The 22,941-nt window shown below is 49.7% G+C and overlaps 1 protein-coding gene and 1 pseudogene across 1 annotated transcript in view; one reads left to right on the top strand and one right to left on the bottom strand.

Moving 5' to 3' along the window:
- SCARB2 (scavenger receptor class B member 2) overlaps positions 1-22,941 on the bottom strand; it is a 73,064-nt gene that overhangs the window by 43,747 nt on the left and 6,376 nt on the right. The gene's annotated exons all lie outside the window — the stretch shown is intronic.
- Positions 16,334-17,026, top strand: LOC138843555 (peptidyl-prolyl cis-trans isomerase FKBP1A pseudogene; annotated as a pseudogene).

Genomic DNA, 22,941 nt, shown 5'->3' with positions numbered 1-22,941 from the left:
CCCCGCCCCTTACAGCCACCTGAAGGGCCAGTTGCTCTGAACACCTGAAAGACCAATTCCAGGAATTCCCCTCCGCCTGCTGCCCCCCACCCAACTCCCATGCCCAGCCCTCCTAAAATAAAAAGGCCAGGTCCCTGGGGGCGGGGCCTTCTGCCACATGTTCTATCAGTGTGCACACGGGCAGCTGGTCACCCACCTCTATGGATTTATTTCTGAATAAATTCGGTCTGGCTGTAAATTCGTACACTGCCTCCTCTCTATTCTGAGCCTCTTTTTCTAACATTTTGGTGCTCCATGTGAGGAGGCACCAATCTGCAACTCTTTTCCTAACACCCTGAGACCCTGGAAGGTCCAAAGCCTCTGTCTACTGTCGCTCCCCCTCTTCGTGGAGGAACGACACAAGACCCTGCCTAGGCTTCATATCCGAGTCACGGCACCATTATGTCGCTCCCCGTCTTCGTGGAGGAACGACACAGGACCCTGCGCTGTTCTTTCGTCTGCTCGGCCCTCCCCGGGTTTGCTGCTGGTTCTTCCCGGGTTGGCTACCGACCCTTCCACCTCCGTGGAAGGGCAGTTCCCCCTGGCCACATTCCCCACTTCCGCAGGGGAGCGGCACACCGCCGGCCGGCTTTCTCGGGGGCTGCACAGGTGTTCCTTCAGCTAGATGTTCCCCTTAGATGTTCCCCATAGATGTTCCCCGTGCATGCCGTCTCTCTCCTCCTTTATAGTCCTCCTCCGCCAATCCTAACTCGGCTGCCCACACGCCGAGTACGCTGCTCTCCAATCAGGAGCAAGTCCTACAGTTTATTAGCTGAACTGGAGGCAGCTGTGCGGAAGCTGTTTACTTCTCTCCCAGCGCCATATTGTGGGAGAGCAGATGAATAGAATAAGTCTTAATTCCAGTAACTCAGTCTAGTCCGGATTGCTCCCCACAGATCCCCCTTTCTTTTTATTTTTGGCGTTGATACGCGCCTGTCTTCGGTGTCCCGCGGCACACACTCTGCTCTACTTGCTAGAGTTGCCACAGGTTCTTACAAGTCCTATCAGGCAAACCGAATCCGGGTCCTCTCTTCGCCATGTTATGAGGAGGTTTTTAGGCGCTGATGCGTGCCTGTGTTCGGTGCCCCGCAGCGCATGCTCTGCTCTGCCTGCAGGGGCTTACAAGCCCTAACAATCAGGCAAACCGAATCCAAGCCTTCTCATTGCCGTATTGTGGGGGAGGCCTTACTGATGTTAATTCGTGCCTGTCTTCGGTGACCTGCGGCGCATAAGCTGCTAGCTGCCCGCAGGTGCTCATCGCCTCACTTAATCAGGCAGACCGAATCCAAGCTCTCTCATTGCCATGCTGTGGGGAGGCCTTACTTCTCTATTTCTCTATCTCCGGGCATTCCTATTTCTCCCATTTTACTTCTGTCTTCCAGCATTCCTATTTCTCTCACTTTACTTCTAAACTTCTGTTTGTCTTATCCCCGCAGCTTCCTGGCGCCTCGCCCTGCCGGCAGGCTCCGCCCCGAGGCTACTTCTCGGCGGCTTTCCGGCTGAGCCACTTCAGCCCGCGTCTCTCTCATCTGCGCGGCTCGGCTTTGCGCGGCTCGGCTTTGCGCGGCTCGGCTTTGCGCGCACACTCCGCGGTCTCACACTTAACCCTTTCGCGTCTGAACCACGGCCTTGCGCCAACCCCGCGTTTCCTATGTACTTGAGCTCCGCACGCTCTGTCTGCGCGCGGCAGCCTCCGCGAGTCACACAGCGTAGCTTACGTGTCCGCCACTAGCATTCAATCTAAGTTCCCCGGGCTAGCCTGGCGAATTCAACCCAGCTTACGTCTCCGCCCCACGGTTTGGCTTCCCGTCCTTTGCTCCCCGGGCTAATCAGACGGATCCCAATCTGGCTTACGTTTCAGCTTCTGGTTTCAACTTTTCGCCCCCTATTCCCGGGCTAACTTGAGAATCCCAAAGTGGCTTTCGTTTCAGCCTCGGCCTGCCCCCCGCGGCTTCAATTTCCCTAACACTTTTCTCTACCCGGTATGTTTCCCTAAGTTTTCTTCCAACAATATTCCTCCCTCATTTCTCCTGGCCTCTCCCCACAGTCCGCGTCCGAGTCTGTTTGTTCTAGCTTTCACTTTCGCTTTCGACCTTAGAGATTTCTCCCAGCCTCCCCCCGTAGTCCGTATCCGAGTCTATGCCTAGGCTTTCAATAGCTTCTTCCGGCACCCTTTTTCGTCCGGCTTTTCCCTAGGCTGTTTGCTAGTCTCTCTCTCCGATATTTTCCCTAGGCTGTTTGCTAGTCTCTCTCTCCGATATTTTCCCAGTTCTTCCCGTTTCTTCCCTCCTAAGTTTCATATCCGTCCTAAGTTTCCTATCCGTCCTAGGTTTCCTATCCGAGTCAGGTTTCCTATCCGAGTCACGGCACCATTATGTCGCTCCCCCTCTTCGTGGGGGAACGACACTAAGCCCTGCCTAGGCTTCCTATCCGAGTCACGGCACCATTATGTCGCTCCCCGTCTTCGTGGAGGAACGACACAGGACCCTGCGCTGTTCTTTCGTCTGCTCGGCCCTCCCTGGGTTTGCTGCTGGTTCTTCCCGGGTTGGCTACCGACCCTTCCACCTCCGTGGAAGGGCAGTTCCCCCTGGCCACATTCCCCACTTCCGCAGGGGAGCGGCACACCGCCGGCCGGCTTTCTCGGGGGCTGCACAGGTGTTCCTTCAGCTAGATGTTCCCCTTAGATGTTCCCCATAGATGTTCCCCGTGCATGCCGTCTCTCTCCTCCTTTATAGTCCTCCTCCGCCAATCCTAACTCGGCTGCCCACACGCCGAGTACGCTGCTCTCCAATCAGGAGCAAGTCCTACAGTTTATTAGCTGAACTGGAGGCAGCTGTGCGGAAGCTGTTTACTTCTCTCCCAGCGCCATATTGTGGGAGAGCAGATGCATAGAATAAGTCTTAATTCCAGTAACTCAGTCTAGTCCGGATTGCTCCCCACAGTCTACTTAAGGTCAGGGCTAGGTCTGGCCCCCAGAACAGCTTTACTACTCTCTGCCATCTAACCGCTGCAAACAACGGTTCAATGAATCAGGCAGGGGGGCTGGCGCTGTGGCGTAGTGGGCTAAGCCTCCGCCTGTGACGCCAGCATCCATATGAACGCCAGTTTGTGCCCCAGCTGCTCCTCTTCTGATTCAGCTCTCTCCTATGGCCTGGGAAAGCAGTATAGGATGGCCCAAACGCTTGGGCCCGTGCACCCACGTGAGAGAGACCTGGAAGACTCCTGGCTTCAGATTGGCCCAGCTGTGGCCACTGTGGCCATTTGGGGAGTGCACCAGCAGTTGGAAGACCTCTCTTTCTGTCTATTCCTCTGTCTATAACTCTGCATCTCAAATAAATAAATAAATAAAAATCTAAAAATAAGCAAATAAGTCAGGCAGAATCTACTATCCATTTTAGTTACCTGATATATGGGGTGTCTCTCGAACAAAAAGTATACATATTGCACCTAAAACCAGCTCAGGCACGTACATTTAAGCAACCTAGAACTCACGAGTTCAGTATGAGACAGTCCACCTTGTCAATTGCAGTAATTTTTCTTTCTAGAGGGTTTTGAAGGCCCATGTGGTATCTGTAGAGCAGGTGGTACCCACAAGCCACAAGCCTCTGCTCCATGTGTAATTCTGTCCTACTTGTCAATCAAAAGGCCCCCTTTCCCCAGGATGCACCTGTTTCATCATCCCAGACGGGGAGCCAGGATACCATGGAAATATGGAGATTAAGCTCCCCATGATTCTATGGAGATAGAAAAACTCCCTGGTGGCTTCCACGCCTGTAGAGGCACCCCTGCCTGGACCTCATGGAACAGACCAATAACTGAACAGAGCTGGAGTGCTGGCTCTCTGTTTCCCTTCCCCCACCCCTCTCTCCCCTTGGGCCTCTCGGAGTCAGACAAGCCCTGCTCACGTGTACATGTGTGTGTATCCACTTTCTCACCTTTTGAGTACAATTTACTTTAGACTAAGAATTCCTGTGTTTGTGCATGGCAACAGCGGGGAATGTAAATTAAACTCCTTCCCCCACAACACATGGATGTTGAAAAGCCTGGCCTGACCCCACACACATAAGGACCTTCCCTTTCTGGTCCACAGATCTCTAGAAAAGAACAGGGCAACACTTTTCCTTCCCCGAGGAACTCCTGGACAATTCTTTGCCCTGCACAGATCACTCGTTTCTTCAAATCCCACTGTTAAATTTGAAACATGGAGTTACAGGAGATGTCAAAGTCTCAGGGTCGAATTATGGAGTCTTTACCTCTGAAAGCCGGGGGCTGCGTGGGGGCATGGGCTCATGTGTTCTGCAAATCATGCAGCCCTGATTGAGCCCAGGAGTAAGGTGATAAAGGAAAAACCACATCTTGTTGGGAGTTAATTACAAAGCTAAGCATTTGTCACAGAAGCTGGAGCAAGCAAGGTTACCCTGATCTCGGGGCATCGAATACATTTCCCGGAACTTAATGTAAACAAACCCTATGGATAACATTCTTATAAGATTAGTTTTGAGTAGTTAGTGATTGTGTGATTGCTTTGAAAAAAAAAAAATTGAGGACACCCAGGGACAAAATGGAGTGACTCTGGTCAGGCCACAGCTCACTGGCACCTCACCATAACACCTCACATGGGAATTCTCTTAGGGGAAAAGTGGTGGGCTCAGGAAACATCTTCTCAGAATCGAAACACACTGGGGTCAGCATGAAGCAGGTGCAATGAGCAACCCTAAGATGAAAAAGAAAATGCAGGCTCCTCAGGATGGTGACCTAGTAGGTTACCTATTGGCTTCTCCAAACAGTCTCGACCTCCCTGCCCCCCCAAAAAGGGTAGGATTTTGTTTACTTTTTCTTTAATATTTTTCTTTAATATTTCCTATAGTTGTTAGGACAATGCACTTCCTGGGAAAAGATGTTACATCAATGAAACACAATACTAGAAAATCCACTGGCTCCCTACACTTGTGCTTGTAGGAAGCTGGGAAAGAAGAACCTGCTAGAAGCGGTCAGAGCAGAGTGGAAGAGGCAAGATGGAGTCCTGTGGTGCAGCAGGTTAAAGCCCAGGCCTGAAGCACTGGCATCCCATATGGGCGCATTTGAGACCCGGCTGCTGTACTTCCGATCCAGCTCTCTGCTATGGCCTGGGAAAGCAGTAGAAGATGGCCCACATCCTTGGGCCACTGCACCCATGTGGGAGACCTGGAAGAAGGTCCTGGCTCCTGGCTCCTGGCTCCTGGCTTCAATCAGCTCTGTGGCTGTTGTGGTCATTTGGGGAGTGAATCAGCAGAATGGAAGACCTGTCTCTCTCTGGCTCGACCTCTCTGTAACTCTTTCAAATAAAGTAAAATAAAAATATTTAAAAAAAATAAAAAAGATGGAGTCCTTGGGGCAGGAAGAGAAAGGCCCTGGGGATGGGAGGAGGCAGAGGGGGAGCATGGGGGCCCCACCTATCATCCACCTGCAGCCGGGCTCCAGGCATCTGTCAGAGACTGTCACTGTTTGTTTCTTCATTAGATTTCTTTAAACTCGCAAGGGTAGGGAACATCTGGCCAGAGGGCTGTAAAAGACCCGTGAAATCACTTGGTTTGGCCCTGCCATGGCCACCGCAGGTGAGATTCAATTGAAGAAATCTACAGCAGGCTAATTTTTAAGTTCATAATTGTGGATGGCCCGAGATTGATGTTATAAATAGGCACATGGTCCTTGGCAGAGAAAAGGTTCCCCACTCCCGCAAGGGTCAAATCTAGGAAACATGTAGTTCTAGCCTGAACACTGGAGGAGGCAGTTTAAGAAACCTGCTTGGTAATCAATTCATTCACACTTTCTGGCTTCAGAATTCCAAGGTCTCAGAAGGAAGTCAAATAAATAAGATCCCAGGTCCTTTCTCATCCTAAAACCCTCCACCTGGGAAGATGCTTGTCAGGGAAAAGTGGCGAGGAGTAAGTGAGCTAAAGGAACCTCCCTGAGAATAACAGGAAGAGGGACCCGGGGCGGCCAGTAGGGGGCGTGGCTGTTCCTGGAGCCAGGGTTCCTAGGCCGCTGAGTGCAGCTGGGGCAGGATCAGGCCGGTCTTTGTTTTGCAAGGCCCAGACAAGTCCCTTCTCTTTGTAACCACCCCTGTTGGTCTACTAGCATTTCAGAAAACTTGAGATTTTAGACTTTCTTTTTTTAAAGTATGAGAACATTTTTTTTTCTGCTTATAGAAGTAATTTATTTCTGTTGTTAAAAAATGGAAACAGTGCAGAAAACAACAGAAAAGAATGGAAGACACTCCTAATCCTAACCCACAGAGGTAAATGCCATTGAACACTGAGTCTGGAGGCTTAGAAATTGGAGGAAGCTTATAAGATTAAAATCTTAAACCAGCCCTAGTTCACCATCTTCATGTCTGCATTTGATCTGATAGTCCTGTCCATATACAGACATATTTTGCATCAGTGTGTTTTTTTTTTTTAATTTAAGATTTATTTATTTACTTGAGAGGCAGAGTTACAGAGACAGAGGGAGAGGAAGAGACAGAGAGAGGTCCTCATCTGCCTGTTCACTCCCCAAATGGCCACAATGGCCAGAGCTGGGCTGATCAAAGCCAGGAGCTTCTTCCAGATCTCCCACATGGGTGCAGAGGCCCCAGCACTTGGGCCATCTTCCACTGCTTTCCTTGGCCACAAGCAAAGAACTGGATTAGAAATGGAGCAGCCGGGACTTGAACCGGTGCCCCCATGGGATACTAGCACTGCAGATGGTTGCCCAACCTGCTACACCACAGTGCCAGCCCCCATCAGTGGTTTTTTCCATTTAACTTAGCCCATGAAGTATGTTTCTGATTTCTACTTAGTCTTTTCATTTTAAGGGTTGTTTTCTACTCTAAGTTATAAGTTATCATAATTTTCTAAGGCATTCTTTTCCTGTTGAACTTTCTATTCCTTTCCAGTTTTATGCTAACTCCCTGTGGTTTCAACCTAAACTGGATTATACGCGGGGCTGGAGAGGGATCCAGACTAAAGACTTTCCCCTTCACAGCTGCTAGGTTGTTGACATCTCAGCAGACTCCTGGAAGTCTTTTTTAATTCACACACTGCACTGGATTCTTCTCAACCCCAACCGGAAGTAGTAAAAACCAAGTTCACAGCCACCATTTATGCAGCACCTCGAGTAACGATATGTCCTGAGATAAGTACTCAGCCCGAACCTCACTTCATGCTTGTCATAATCCTAATGAGCCCCTTGTAAAGCACCTCCTCCCTGTGTGAGCACAGGCAGTGCAGTCCAATGGCTGGGAGAGTTAGACTGAAACCAGACTCTGAAAGGATTCCTGCAAAGGGGGGCGGGCTGTAAGATCTCCAAGTGTCTCAGTGTTAAGCAAACAGAGAGGAAGGAGGCGGAAGGTTGGGAGCATGGGCAGGAGGGAGGAGGAGGAGGGAAGTATCTATGTTCCTAAATCTGTATACAAGAAATACATGAAATTTGTATACATTCAATTAAAAAAATAAAATGACAAAAAACAAAAAAAGAATGTATCTTATCAATACTTCAAAATTAAAGTTATTATTAGACTAAAAAAAAAAAAGAGTTTCTGTTTTCTGGGGAGGAGTGAACAAGCTGGAAAGAGCAGGTGTGGGCAGGGCCATAGAGGGGACCCCGAGGCAGGCCTGTGCCGAGGGCAGGGCATCTGCCGACGAGCACCCCAGTGCAGACTTCAGACTGGGGAAGGACTGGACACTTCACTTACTAAAGAAAATCAAGTCAGGTTGATGGACACCAAGGCAACCAGCAAGGGTGAGCGAACACGTGGTTTACCTGGCCTGGTTGGCCTCCAGCTCTGAGGCAGCTTTAGTCCAAAGACAGACGGAAGAGTTTCTAGGTAGCAGGGCAGAACCCTTTCCAGAAGGCGGGTGAGCCCGCTGTGCTGACACGGTCAGCAGTCCCACTTGAACCTGTTCCGCCAACTTTCAGCATCAAAATGAGCGTTCAGTAGATAATCGTTTAGTCGAATTAGGAGACTCCTTAACTACACAGAGCAAAAGCAGACTACCAGAACAGCAACAGCAGGGGGACAGCGTGCCAGTCACAGCAGATGGCAGACTGTGTTACAGCCTCGGGCTCCCCCACAGTCTGCCTGCACCCCCACGGCAGCCTCGGGCTCCCCCAGTCTGCCTGTACCCCCACGGCAGTTCTCCAGCCGAGTCGACTGTGTCCAGACTCCTTCTTAGATACCCCTTAGAGTTCATTCAACTCTTGCCCCCAAGAGTTGCTGGCTGCTTCTTAATCCTGAATGTGTCTCCCTCCCTCCAGCCCACACGGTTGGATGCTCCCAGGGAACACTCAGTACATCCCAGAGCAGACTGTGGGGTGTGTGTGTGTATACGAGAGGGAGAGGGAGAACAGAGGGAAGTTGTAAATACAGCTGCCAGCATTGCTAAAACAGTTGCATCTTTATTTTAATCTCCTGTCAGCTCAGAGGACAATGACCATTATTAGCGCAGCAGCTGTGATTTCCTCTAAGTCTGCTGGAGTCCCAGGGCCTCTGTGGACATCACTCCAGTCTCTACACTGACTGTGCAACATAAGAATCTGCATTTTGGGGGCAGGTGTTTGGTGCGCTCGTTAAGATGCTGCTTGGGACGCCTGCATCTCATATTGGAGGACCTGGTTCAAGTCCCCACTCTGCTTCTGATCCAGCTTCCTGTAATGCAGACCCTGAGAGGCAGCCACGATGGCTCAAGTAGTTAGATCCCTGCCACCCACAGGGAAGACCTAGACTGAGCTCCAGGCTCCTGGCTTTGGCCTGGTCCAGCCCTGGCTGTTGTGGGCAGTTCGGGGAGTGAACCAGTGGATGTGAAATCTCTCTTTGTTACGTCTGTTTCTTTGCCTTACAAAAAAATAAAATATATAAACAATTACTAGTTTTAACAAAGAATTCCCATCTGCAGGTAAAGTGGTGGCACCAGCTTGCCCAAGCCACAAAGCTAAGTAAGTTCAATCAATTCCAACCAAGTCCAGGTGCCACCCACTGCTCCCCAGGGGAGATTCACTAGGTTTTCCAAATAAAAACACAAGATGCCCGTTACATGTGAGTTTCAGATAAACAACTTTTTAACATACCTGTGTCCCCAATACTGCCTGGGCTATGTCAAAAATGCTTTGAATTTTACGAGATGCACGTGGAAGGATTTAGGGTCAAAGTGATATAAAGTCGGCAACTTATACTCAAATGATCAGAGAGCATTTCAGAGAGAGATGCAGTAGCTATGGCACGGTGTTACTAAGAAATCAAAGTGAATCCGAATATCACAGAGACACATTCCTACTAAAATAGTATTTGCTGTTTGTCTGATTCAAGTGTGCCTGGTGCCCTGTACTTCTCTGACAAGCCCAGCCTCAAGGGACAGCCAAGCGGAAGCAAAACACCGAGCTGGACTCTGACCCCTTGTGGACTTCCTGGGCAGCTGTGTGAGGTCATGGTCAGCTCCTGGTCAGGAACCTGAGAAAAGGGAGAACTCCAGAGCTTCCGAAGGGTGACTGCTCAGCGCAGGTACGCCAATGCCCCCAAAGGTGCTCCCGAGTCCCACGCCATAGGATGGCTGGGGAGAGACCGCCAGTCTCCTTGCTCTTCTAATTTCTGTCCCCCAGACACAGTGCGTTCAAGCGTGTACTGCCCGAGCCTGAGCTGCAAAGGCAGGCTTAGAAACCAGCAAATCAAAACCTCAGGCCTAGAGAACGCCTGGCACAGGAAGTCATGCATTCTGCCAGATACAAGGAGCCAGTAGCCCCAGTCAAAGGAGCTCTTTGCCTTCTGAGCATAAAGCCATGGCTGGGAACAACAGACCCCTCGCTGAGGGCTCACGGGGGTGCTGGCAGCCACCAGCCCAACCTTGTCATCAGCTGAGCTGCGTTGCTTCCACTAGAGCACAGATCACTCTAAGGGCCCCAGTCAATTCCACAATGTGACTGTAGGTAGTGTTCATTAATTGTGGGCAAGCAGAACATGATGACTTTTTTCCCGACACAATACTGTGATTCTACCACTAAAACAAATGATGGAAGGATTAGCAAATGATGTGGCGAATCTGCGGTACCAACAGTTAAATGAATAATCTGGACAGAACAGCTCACTCTTCAATCAGCTCACATGGATATCCTGAGAGCTTTCTCTGGGCCCCAAAGGCATAGGCCCTGACCTTGAGAAGAAACTTAGCTAAGGACACCAGAGTCACATAGATTCACGAGCAAGAAAATATCATTGTTGCCTAAGGCAAAAATACTTGCATCTCATAGTAAATTATCAGTCTCCAGAAATTTCTATATTCACACTAGATTTAGAAAAGACCTCCAAAATGACAAATAGTCTACAAATGTGCAGCAAAAAGTCAAGCATTGCTTCCAACCTGTGCTCACACGGGAGGCTACTGAGTTGTTACCTTCAACAGGTAAATGTTACTCTGCTCTCTCCCTGCTCGGCCTACCTTGTGTATAGCAAACTTGGAAACAAAGGAAAGGAAATGAAACACCCCCAAAATCCACACCAGGACCATTAGTACATAGGTTTATTTCCTCTGGTGTCGCTCCCCCTCTTCGTGGGGGAACGACACTGAACCCTGCGCTGTTCTTTCGTCTGCTCGGCCCTCCCCGGGTTTGCTGCTGGTTCTTCCCGGGTTGGCTACTATCCCTTCCACCTCCGTGGAAGGGCAGTTCCCCCTGGCCGCATTCCCCACTTCCGCAGGGGAGCGGCACACCGCCGGCCGGGTCTCTCGGGGGCTGCACGGGTTCCCTTAGATGTTCCCCATAGATGTTTCTGGTGCATGCCGTCTCTCTCCTCCTTTATAGTCCTCCTCCGCCAATCCCAACTCGGCTGAGTACGCTGCTCTCCAATCAGGAGCAAGTCCTACAGTTAATTGGTTGAACTGGAGGCAGCTGTGCGGAAGCTGTTTACTTCTCTCCCAGCGCCATATTGTGGGAGAGCAGATGCATAGAATAAGTCTTAATTCCAGTAACAGTCTAGTCCGGTTTGCTCCCCACAGATCCCCCTTTCTTTTTATTTTTGGCGTTGATACGCGCCTGTCTTCGGTGTCCCGCGGAACACACTCTGCTCTACTTGCTAGAGTTGCCACAGGCTCTTACAAGTCCTATCAATCAGGAAAACCGAATCCGGGTCCTCTCTTCGCCATTGTGAGGAGGTTTTTAGGCGCTGATGCATGCCTGTGTTCGGTGCCCTGCAGCGCATGCTCTGCTCTGCCTGCAGGGGACTTACAAAACCTATCAGGCAAACCGAATCCAAGCCTTCTCATTGCCTTATTGTGGGGGAGACTTATTAGTGTTGGTTCGTGCCTATCTTCGGTGACCTGCAGCTCATAAGCTGCTAGCTGCCCGCAGGTGCTCATCGCCTCACTTGATTAGGCAGACCGAATCCAAGCCTTCTAATTGGCATGTTGAGGGGAGGCCTTATTTTTCTCTATTTCTCTATCTCCGGGCATTTCTATTTCTCCCATTTTACTTCTGTCTGCCAACATTCCTATTTCTCTTTTACTTCACTTCCAAACTTCTGTTTCTCTTATCCCTGCGGCTTTCCGGCACCTCGCCCCGCCGGCGGGTTCCCGGCTCTGCGCCGCTTCAGCCCGCGCGCCTCTCTGCGCGGCTTCCCGGCTTTGCGCGGTCCGCGGTCTCCACGCTTAACCCTTTCGCGTCTGAACCACGGCCTACGCCAGCGTTCCCTTATCTATTCACGCCCCGTGCTCTCTCTGCACGCGGCGGCTTCCGCGAGTAACACAGCGTAGCTTGCGTCTCCACCACTAGGATTCAATCTAAGTTCCCCGGGCTAGCCTGGCGAATTCAACCCAGCGTACGTCTCCGCCCCACGGTTTGGCTTCCCGTCCTTTGCTCCCCGGGCTAATCAGACGGATCCCAACCTGGCTTACGTCTCAGCTTCTAGTTTCAACTTTTCGCCCCCTATTCCCGGGCTAACTTGAGAACCCCAAAGTGGCTTTCGTTTCCGCCTCGGCCTGCCCCCCGCGGCTTCAATTTCCCTAACATTTTTCTCTACCCGGTATGTTTCCCCAAGCTTTCTTCCAACGATACTCCTCCCTCATTTCTCCTGGCCTCTCCCCACAGTCCGCGTCCGAGTCTGTTTGTTCTAGCTTTCACTTTCGCTTTCGACCTTAGAGATTTCTCCCAGCTTCCCCCCGTAGTCCGTATCCGAGTCTATGCCTAGGCTTTCAATAGCTTCTTCCGGCACCCTTTTCGTCCGGCTTTTCCCTAGGCTGTTTGCTAGTCTGTCTCTCCGGTAATTTCCCACTTCTTCCCGTTTCTTCCCTCTTAAGTTTGCTATCCGTCCTAGGTTTCCTATCCGAGCTAGGTTTCCTAATCCGAGTCACGGCACCATTATGTCGCTCCCCCTCTTCGTGGGGGAACGACACTGAACCCTGCGCTGTTCTTTCGTCTGCTCGGCCCTCCCCGGGTTTGCTGCTGGTTCTTCCCGGGTTGGCTACTATCCCTTCCACCTCCGTGGAAGGGCAGTTCCCCCTGGCCGCATTCCCCACTTCCGCAGGGGAGCGGCACACCGCCGGCCGGGTCTCTCGGGGGCTGCACGGGTTCCCTTAGATGTTCCCCATAGATGTTTCTGGTGCATGCCGTCTCTCTCCTCCTTTATAGTCCTCCTCCGCCAATCCCAACTCGGCTGAGTACGCTGCTCTCCAATCAGGAGCAAGTCCTACAGTTAATTGGTTGAACTGGAGGCAGCTGTGCGGAAGCTGTTTACTTCTCTCCCAGCGCCATATTGTGGGAGAGCAGATGCATAGAATAAGTCTTAATTCCAGTAACAGTCTAGTCCGGTTTGCTCCCCACACTCTGGCCTTTTACCTGTGTGTGTATGTGTGAATACATATAGGTTATATATATGTATGTATACATATATATTATATATATAACTGAAATGATGTATTTTGTATGTATTATTTTATATCAAGTTTTTGTCACTCATCTTTTAGAGATAATTGTCTTTGCTACTGAATAGTTTTCTAAGATTTATTTTTATTTTATTTTATTTTATTTGAAAGAGACAGAGAGAGAGAGGTCTTCCATCCACTGGTTCCCTCCCAAAATGGCTGCAATGGCTGGAGCTGAGCCAATCTGAAGCCAGGAGCCAGGAGCTTCTTCCTGATCTCCCATGTGGCAGGGGCCTAAGGACTTGGGCCATCCTCCACTGTTTCTCAGGCCATAGCAGAGAGCTGGATCGGAAGTAGAACGGCCAGAACTCAAACCAGTCCTGGTTCGATGGGATGCCAGAACTGCAGGCTGGGGCTTTAACCTGCTGTGCCATAGCTCTAGCCCCTTAATAGTTTTTGTTTGTTTGTTTGTTTGTTTGTTTGTTTTGACAGGCAGAGTTAGACAGTGAGAGAAAGAGAGACAGAGAGAAAGGTCTTCCTTTTTCCGTTGGTTCACCCCCCCAAGTGGCTGCTACGGCTGATGCGTTGCAGCCGGGGCGCTGCGCCGATCCAAAGCCAGGAGCCAGTTGCTTTCTCCTGGTCTCCCATGTGGGTGCAGGGCCCAAGGACCTGGGCCATCCTCCACTGCCTTCCCAGGCCACAGCAGAGAGCTGGCCTGGAAGAGGAACAACCGGGACAGAACCGGCACCCCAACCAGGACTAGAACCCGGAGTGCTGGCGCCGCAAGCAGAAGTTTAGCCAAGTGAGCTGTGGTGTCGGCCCTTAATAGTTTTTGAAAGTATTATCTTAACATGTCTGTATGCTTATCTATTGAACAGTGTTAACTCAGTTCATTTAATGATCCTCTTATTATGGGACACTTGTGTTGTTCTGTACTACAGTGAATGTTCTTTTATTTGCCTTTAAATTATTTGAGAAGCAGAAAGACGGGGGAGGGGGAGGGGGAGGGGGAGGGAGAGAGAGAGAGAGACTAACACAGAGCTTCCATCTGCTGGCTCACTCCCCAAATACCTGCAACAGCTGGGACCGGGCCAGGCCAAAGCTAGGAGCTATGAACTCAACCCAAGTCTCTCATGTGGGTGGCAGAGACCCAACCTTGAGCCCTCACCTACCGCCTCCCAGCGTGTGCATGGTCAGGAAGCTCAAATCAGCAGCAGGGCCAGGACTGGAACCCAGGCACTACAATACGGGATGTGGGCATCCCAAGCAACATCTTACCTCTGACGCCCACCCCTGCAGTGAATGTTCTTGAATATCTTTGCTCAAGTCATCAATTAACTTCTTAGACTGGACTCCTAGAATTGTAATTACTGGGTCAGAGGTTTGACAAACTCATGAGACTTTAGATACTGCCTAGTTGCTTCCAGAAGGCACGTATGAGCAACCAGCTCAGCATATCCACACCAAGACTGGTGTTTAAGACGTTATGGAAATCTTTGCCTATTTAATGGTAACAAAATAGCACCTTGTTATTTGAACTTGCATTTCTCAGATGATGCAAGATTAAGTACAATCGTTGCCAACATCCAAGGGTGATTGGTTCTAGGACTCCTGGTTGTTACCAGAATCCATGGATGTTCAAGTCCCTTATCTATAAAATGGTGCAGTATTTGAATATAACCTAGACACATCCTCCCATATACTTAAAGTCATCTCTAGATTACCTATAACACCTAAAACAATGGAAATGCTAGGTAAATAACTGTTATACTGTACTGGCTTGAGGAAAAAGTCTATATATTGTCAGATTTAATTATTTGAGACTGCTTTAAAACAAAAGTAGAAAAATTCTTCAACCAGTCTTGATCTCAAAGTCCAGCAGACAGATGGCCAGAGCAGGGCTGACAGTGGCCTCTGTACTGGTAGCAGTGGGCATGGAGTCACTGGCCCAGCAATGGATTAGACATAGGGTAGCTGGATGTTGACCACTGGGCACCAATGTGACTTATAGCCACAAGCCACACCTCCTCAAAGCCAGCCTGACAGTGACCTATAGGAAAGGCAACACCAAGAGAGTCCCGGAACCAGCTGTCCTGGGTGAGCCACTTCCAAACGATAAAAATAAGCACTTGGGGAGTTGCACGAGGCTATAATGGGAACTAGTACTACCATGAAGGTCACTTGGAGGACTGGGCACACTGCTGGTTGTTCCTGAAGGCCATCAGAGGAGTATGTAACAACTACACACAACTTAGGCGTGCATGTTGCACCTTCACAATCTAAACCCACTCAGAGAATAGGCACCTGTTCTGAGAATCTGCCCTGATGGCGTATGAGCAACTCCTGTTGGGTTACAAATGAACAAAAAGCACCAAACATCAATATGCTAGTTGGTTTGGTTTTAAAAATTGCTCCTGAAAGTTTAACAAACCTAACCTAGACACTTATGGTAACACATATAAGTAATTTCTACGACTTACGTTTACTCTCTGCTGAGCTGAAGGAAATGAGAATTCTACCTTTATCATTGGACATTTTTTTTTAAATACCAGAACAAATACATTGGCATTCACTGTTTTACTGTCACTGTTGTTTAACTCATTTTTACTGTTAATTCCACTGTCACAGTTTTCTCTAATGGGACCTGACAGTTCAGATGAGCTGCTGCCCTCCCTCAAAATGCACGCGGGGCAATATGGGTGAAGAGATATCCCCCAAAACCTCCTGGACAAACAACACCTGCTAGAGTATTCTCCAAAGCTCCTAGATGGTCACAAATGTGTAGCCAAGGCTGAGCACTGATGGCCTAGAGGGAGAACAAACAGCTACCATGCAAACGTACACATAAGAACCAGGTGGAAATTAAGGAAATACACGTGCGTGTGGTGGGACAGTGGCTGAGGTTGTAGGCGAGAGGATTTTAAGCTGGGAATTAATAAGAAACACAGCCATGAAAAAACGCTGGCCAGGTTCCATGTGTGACTTCTGCAGCCAGTTGCATTATTTTACAATCTGTCTGGCCATGGTCATACTTCTCAACATTGAAATACACCCATTTATATCTATGTTTCCTTTCCCTTCCACTACTGTTGACTATCAGAAGTGCAATGTTCCAAGAAAATACCCTTCCAGGGATGAGAGGGTTGGGGAGATGTTGCTCAGGGGACAGAAAATTTCAGTTGGAGGAACAGAGTCAAGAGAGCAACTGTACACCACGGTGACTATAGTTGGTGGTGTTTTTCATGTGTACAGTACTTGAACTCACCAAAGTAGATATTAAGTGTTCTCACCACAAAGAAAGAGAAGCACATGAGATATGTTCACTAGCTTGACTGGGCCATTCCGTGTGCATACATCTATCAAAATATCACACTGTGCACCAGAAACACACACAATTGATACTTGTCAATTAAGAAATAAATGTTGGCGTGCGGGGGCGCGCGCGTGCGCAGGCGACGTGCGGAGGGCCGAGCAGAGCCGCGGAACCGCTGCCAGGTCTGCTCTCGGTCCACGCTGCCCGCCTCGCCGCCTGCCCAGCGTCCGCTGCCGCCATGGGAGTGCAGGTGGAGACCATCTGCCCCGGAGACGGGCGCACCTTTCCGAAGCGCGGCCAGACCTGCGTGGTGCACTACACCGGGATGCTTGAAGATGGAAAGAAATTCGATTCCTCCCGGGACAGGAACAAGCCCTTTAAGTTTATGCTGGGCAAGCAGGAGGTGATCCGAGGCTGGGAAGAAGGGGTTGCCCAGATGAGTGTGGGTCAGAGAGCCAAACTGACCATCTCCCCAGACTATGCCTGTGGTGCCACTGGGCACCCGGGCATCATCCCACCACATGCCACTCTCGTCTTCGACGTGGAGCTTCTAAAACTGGAATGACAGGAATGGCCTCCTCCCTTAGCTCCCTGTTCTTGGATCTGCCATGGAGGGTCTGGTGCTCCAGACACGTGCACATGAATCCATCCGGAGCTTTTCCTGCAGTTCCACGATGCCCTCTGTACAAACATCTGCCCGACTGAATGTGTTCTGTCACTCAGCTTTGCTTCTCACACCCCTACTTCCTCTTCCCCTTCCCCTTGTATGTGTGATCACCTAAACCATACGCCATAAACCTCAAGTGACTCGATTTATTCTGTTCTCGTTTTGGGGTGAAGATTCAGTTTCCATCTTGGGTCTAGGTTTCCAGTGAAGATGTGGTCAGGTGTTAACAGCACAAGTGATGGGTTCACTTTAGAACAGGAATTGGTGTTGGGGAACGGGGTTTGCAAGAATCTTTATTTTATTTTTATTTTTTGGATGAGATTTGTATCTATTATGTATTAAACAGTCTTGCTGCGGCACTGCAAAGCCACAGCAGAAGTGAGACGCTGCTGAGGGCTGAGAGGTCCTCGGGTAGAGTAACAGCCCTGCCCAGACTGAAGTGGGGACGGGAGAGCCTTTGCCTCCACAGCCCCAGCCCAGCCTCCCCGGAACCCTCTGCCTCTGAAACTAGATCACTTCCCTGCAACGCTGGACACTACAGGTACCTGTCCCTGGGCCAGCAGGGACCACTGAAGCCTTCTTTGTGACCTGGCTTTTTCTTTTCCCCTCCATCCTGTGGTTTTTCTAGTGGATTTTCAGAACTTTTATAATCTCCTAACTATCCAAGACTCCCAACACTTCCTAAATTTTAAGAAACTTTTAATTGAAAGTTTAAATTGAAGGTGCTGTTTGTAGACCATCACCCAGCGAAAGCCCGGCCATCACGACACATCCTTGAGTGTTCTCTTGAAAGTGATGCTGGTCATCGCAGCTTCAGCATCTCCTGGTGTTTGATGCTTGGCTGTCTCCGCTGATCTCGGGTTTCCCGGCTCTGCCTCCCACCCCCTTCACACCCCTCTGCTCTCCTGTGTAGTGATTTAGTGAGAGAAACTGTTGCTGCCCCCACTTCGCTCCAGTACCACATGAGTTTCGAGTTTTATTATTGCAATAAAGTGCTGTATGCTGGCTTTTCTCAAAAAAAAAAAAAAATGTTGAAAATGGGACTTGTCAGGCCAGTGCTGTGGCATATTAAATTAAACTTCCACCTGCGGTGCCGGCATCCCACAGGGGTGCTTGTTCAAGTCCAGGCTGCTCCACTTCCAATCCAGCTCCCTGCTAATGCACCTGGGAAAGCAGCAGAGGATGGCCCAAATCCTTGGGCCCCTGTCACCCCCATGGGAGACCCGGAAGAAGCTCCTGGATCCTGGCTTCAGATCAGCCCTGCTTCAGCCATTGTGGCCATTTGGGGAGTGAACCTGCAGATGGAAGACCTCTCTCTCTTTATCTCTGTCTTTCCCTCTCTCTCTCTCTCCCTGTAACTCTGCCTCTCAAATAATAATCTTTAAAAAAAAAATATGGGAGTTGTGGAGCAATGGCTATCTGCCTCCCTCTCTGGAAAGTGAGAGATGCCCAGAGGCTGAAGGGGCCCAGTGCAGTGGCTAAGGAAAATGAGCGAAACAAGCCAAGAGTTTTACACTTGTTTGCATGTCACACCCCAGCAAGAGTATTCACTCACTATTTTCTTTTTAATTTGAAAGGCAGAGAGAGAGAGGCAGGGACAGACATCTTCTATCAACTCGTTCACTCTCCAGATGTCACCGACAACCAAAGCTGGGCGGGGATGAGCCTGGACACCAGAAACTCAATCTAAGTTTCCCACACGGGTGGCAGGGATCCAACTACTGGAGCCTTACCTGCTGCCTCCCAGGGTCTGCATTCGCAGGAAGCAGGGACTGGGAGCACAGCCAGGACTCAAACCCAAGCACTCCAACCTGGGTAGTAGGCACTGCAAGTGGTGTCTTAGCCACTGTGCCAAATGCACGCCTCAGAATTCACTTCTACAGAGAACTATGCTCTCGCTCACCTTTTGTTAAAACACATGATCTGTTCAAGGTATCTCTCCTTTCACTGGTCTTGGTAAAGAGGGTCAGATAACAGATATTTCTCTATAATAAGAGAGACAGTGGGCAGGGCCAGCATGATGACAAAGGGCACTGTCACTGGGCCTATAGAGCTGACGGGGCTGTGGTCTGAATGTGTGTGTTCCTCTAAAACTCAAATGTTGAGAGCCTCACCCTCAGGGTGATGGCATCGTGGAGGAGGTCCTTGAGAGATGACCAGGTCATGTGGGCAGGCAGGCTCTCCCCAGACATGGGGTTGGTTATAAGCACCACAGTCTATGGTACTTCGTGACACCAGCCCAAGGCAGACCCCATCTAATGGTCCGTCTTTATTCTGTGCAGACTGTGGCCACAGGAGACATGGTGGGGCAGACCTAGCCACATGTTCCAAGAGAAACTGGAAGTCAGGATCACTGGGTAAATCCTCCAGATTGTAGAAATATAAACGTTCATGAGACAAACATGCACCTATGGAGTGGGGCAAATATGAAGCTAACCAACATGTCAGCATCATTCCTCCAAAACCATCTCCATCGGCCTGTCCTACCACCCATCCAAGCCATACCTGTTGCCCAATTATTTGTGTAAGGCATTGCATTGGGCAATATGAGAAGATAATAAAAAACTAAATGTGATGGGGACCCTTCCCTTCAAAGGAGCTTTCCAGCTAGTGTGGAATACTAAATTACGTCGCATGCACTGGAAATCCTTGCAGGGCCGACACTAGAAGATCATCATGTGATATAGGTAGGAGACCCACATGTTCTCCTCTACTTTGATTGGCATAAATGGAAAGATGGATCGCCCAAGCTATTATTTTTATTTTTCTTTTTTTTTAACTTTTATTTTATAAATATAAATTTCCAAAGTACAGCTGATGGATTACAATGGCTTTCCCCCCCATAACTTCCCTCCCACCCACAACCCTCCTATCTCCCACTCCCTCTCCCATTCCATTTGCATCAAGATTCATTTTCAATTATCTTTTTATTTGTTTGTTTTTTGAGGCAGAGTGGACAGTGAGAGAGAGAGACAGAGAGAAAGGTCTTCCTTTTGCCATTGGTTCACACTCCAATGGCTGCCGCGGCCGGCATACCACGCTGATCCGAAGCCAGAAGCCAGGTACCTATCCTGGTCTCCCATGGGGTGCAGGGCCCAAGCACTTGGGCCATCCTCCACTGCACTCCCTGGCCACAGCAGAGAGCTGGCCTGGAAGAGGGGCAACCGGGACAGAATCCGGTGCCCTGACCGGGACTAGAACCCGGTGTGCCGGCACCGCAAGGCGGAGGATTAGCCTAGTGAGATGCGGCGCCAGCCTTCAATTATCTTTACATACAGAAGATCAATTTAGTATATATTAAGTAAAGATTTCAACCGTTTGCACAAGCACAGAAACATAAAGTGTAAAATACTGTTTGAGTACTAGTTATGCAAGCTATTGTTTTTAGCACTGGCCTCACGGTGCAATAAAGAGTAAATGAATAATGGCCGGCGCCGCGGCTCAATAGGCTAATCCTCCGCCTAGCGGCGCCGGCACACCGGGTTCTAGTCCCGGTCGGGGCGCCGGATTCTGTCCCGGTGGCCCCTCTTCCAGGCCAGCCCTCTGCTGTGGCCAGGGAGTGCAGTGGAGGATGGCCCAGGTGCTTGGGCCCTGCACCCCATGGGAGACCAGGAAAAGCACCTGGCTCCTGGCTCCTGCCATCGGATCAGCGCGGTGCGCCGGCCGCAGCGCGCCAGCCGCGGCAGCCATTGGAGGGTGAACCAACGGCAAAGGAAGACCTTTCTCTCTGTCTCTCTCTCTCTCACTGTCCACTCTGCCTGTCAAAAAAAAAATAAAAAAAAAAAAAAAAAAAAAAGAGTAAATGAATAACATACCAAACAAAATACTGGTGGCTTAAAAACATTAGATAACAGGGGCCAGCATTGTGGCAAAGCTGCCACCTGTGATGCCGGCATCCCATATGGATGCTGGTTCCAGTCCTGGCTGCTCCACTCCCAGCTCTCTGCTGTGGCCCGGGAAGGCAGTGGAGGATGGCCCAAGTGATTGGGCTCCTGCACCCGCATGGGAAACCAGAAGGAAGTACCTGGCTCCTGGCTTCGGATCGGCGCAGTGCAGGCTGTAGCACCCATTTGGGGAGTGAACCAACAGAAGGAAGACCTTTCTCTCTGTCTCTCTTTCTCACTGTCTAACTCTACCTGTCAAATAAGTAAAAAAAAAAAAAAAATTTATCTGAAAGAATTACAGATGGAGGTAGAGAGACAGAGAAAGGTCTTCCATCTACTGGTTCACTCCTCAAATGGCCACGATGGCCGGAGCTGAGTTGATCCAAAGCCAGGAGCCAGGAGCCAGGAGCTTCTTCCAGGTTTTCCACATGGGTGCAGGGGCCCAAGGACTTGGGCCATCTTCTACTTCTTTCCCAGGCCATAGCAGAGAGCTGGATCAGAAGTAGAGCAACCAGCACCCATATGGGATGCTGACACTGTGCACCAGGGCTTTAACCTGCTGTGCCACAACACTGGTCCCATAAATAAATTAAAAAAAAAAAAAATGAAGGACTAGTGCTGTGGCATAGCAGGTAAAGCCACTGCCTGCAGTGCAGGGATCCCATATGGGTGCTGATTTGAGTCCCACTGCTCCTCTTCCAATCCAGCTCTCTGCTATGGCCTGGGAAAGCAGTGGAGGATGGCCCAAGTCCTTGGGCCCCTGTACCTGCATGGGAGACCCAGAAGAAGCTCCTAATTCCTGGTTTCGGTTCAGTGCAGCTCCGGCAGATTTTTCTAAATCTCCGGCCGTTGTGGCCATCTGGGGAGTGAACCAGCAGATGGAAGACCTCTCTCTTTCTGCCTCTGCCTCTCTGTAACTCTGCCTTTCAAATAAATAAATAAATCTTAAAAACAAAAACAAAAAACAAATGAGTGCCAGAGCATACACTACAGGTGTTTCTAGAGATAGAAAGCAAACACCTAAAGTAACCTTTATTTTTCCTTAGCTGCCTTCTTTTAAAACTTTTATTTATTTGAGAAAGAAAGAGTATTCTCATCTATTTGACTCCCAAATGCCCCAAATGGTCCAGGCTGTGCCAGACTGAAGCTGGCAGAAAGGAACAAATCTGCATTTCCCGAAGGGGTGGCAGGAGCCATCACCACTGTCTCCCAGGGTCTGCATTGGCAGGAAGCTGGGGTCAAGAAAGAGCCAGAGCCGGGAATCAAACCCAGACACTCTGCTGTGGGACACCGGTATCCTGACCAGCAGGCTAAGCACTTGTACCCTTCATTGCTTCTGACTAGTGACCAGCTTTGATTTTTAAAAAATGGTCTCTCTTTGTGCTCGTTTAGCCTAGTGGTTAGGACACCCATGTCCCACATCAGAAGACACGGGTTTGATTCCTGGATGCAGCTCCTGACTTCACCTTCCTGCCAGTGTGGACCTTGGGAGGTGGGGGTGATGGCTTAAGTGCTTGGGTTCCTGCCTCCCACGGAGGAGAGCTGGATCATATCTCAGCTCCTGGCTCCTGCCCCAGTCCAGTCCTGTGTACAGCAGACATCTGGGGAGTGAACCAGCATGAGGACTCCTCTCTGACATCTCTGCCTCTAAAAGGAAAAAAAAAATAAAATAGAACAGTGCCTTCCTTAGTATATCACCTATCTGCACTAGATATCTCGGTGATGTGAGCTATAAATGTCTCGTCACTGGGCCAACATCTTCTGTTTCCATTAATGAGTTTGTAATTCCACCTGCTGAGTCTTCCCAGAGACACAAGCAAATGTCTGGGAGAACAGACGGCCCCTCGGCTGTAGCCTCACAGATGAAAGCTTGTACTTTATTAAACAATAAAGCAAAATGGTTTCCACAGGTAAGACCCTTCCCTTCCCCCACCCACCTTTCCTTTAATGGATATCTGCAGATCAATAGTAACTACTAGTAGTGACATCCTCAACCAAAACTACCACCTTAAGGAATGAAGACATGGGATAAAATAATCACTATCTCAGGGCCAGTATTGTGGTGTAGCAGGTAAAGCCAACTCCTGTGATGCTGACAACCCATATGGGTGCCAGTTCGTGTCCCGGCTGCTCCACTTCTGATCTAGCTTCCTGCTAATGGCCTGGGAAAAGCAG

Source organism: Oryctolagus cuniculus, chromosome 8 (genome assembly GCF_964237555.1).
Source record: "Oryctolagus cuniculus chromosome 8, mOryCun1.1, whole genome shotgun sequence".
Lineage (NCBI taxonomy): Eukaryota > Metazoa > Chordata > Mammalia > Lagomorpha > Leporidae > Oryctolagus > Oryctolagus cuniculus.
This window is presented reverse-complemented; position numbering and strand designations above follow the sequence as displayed.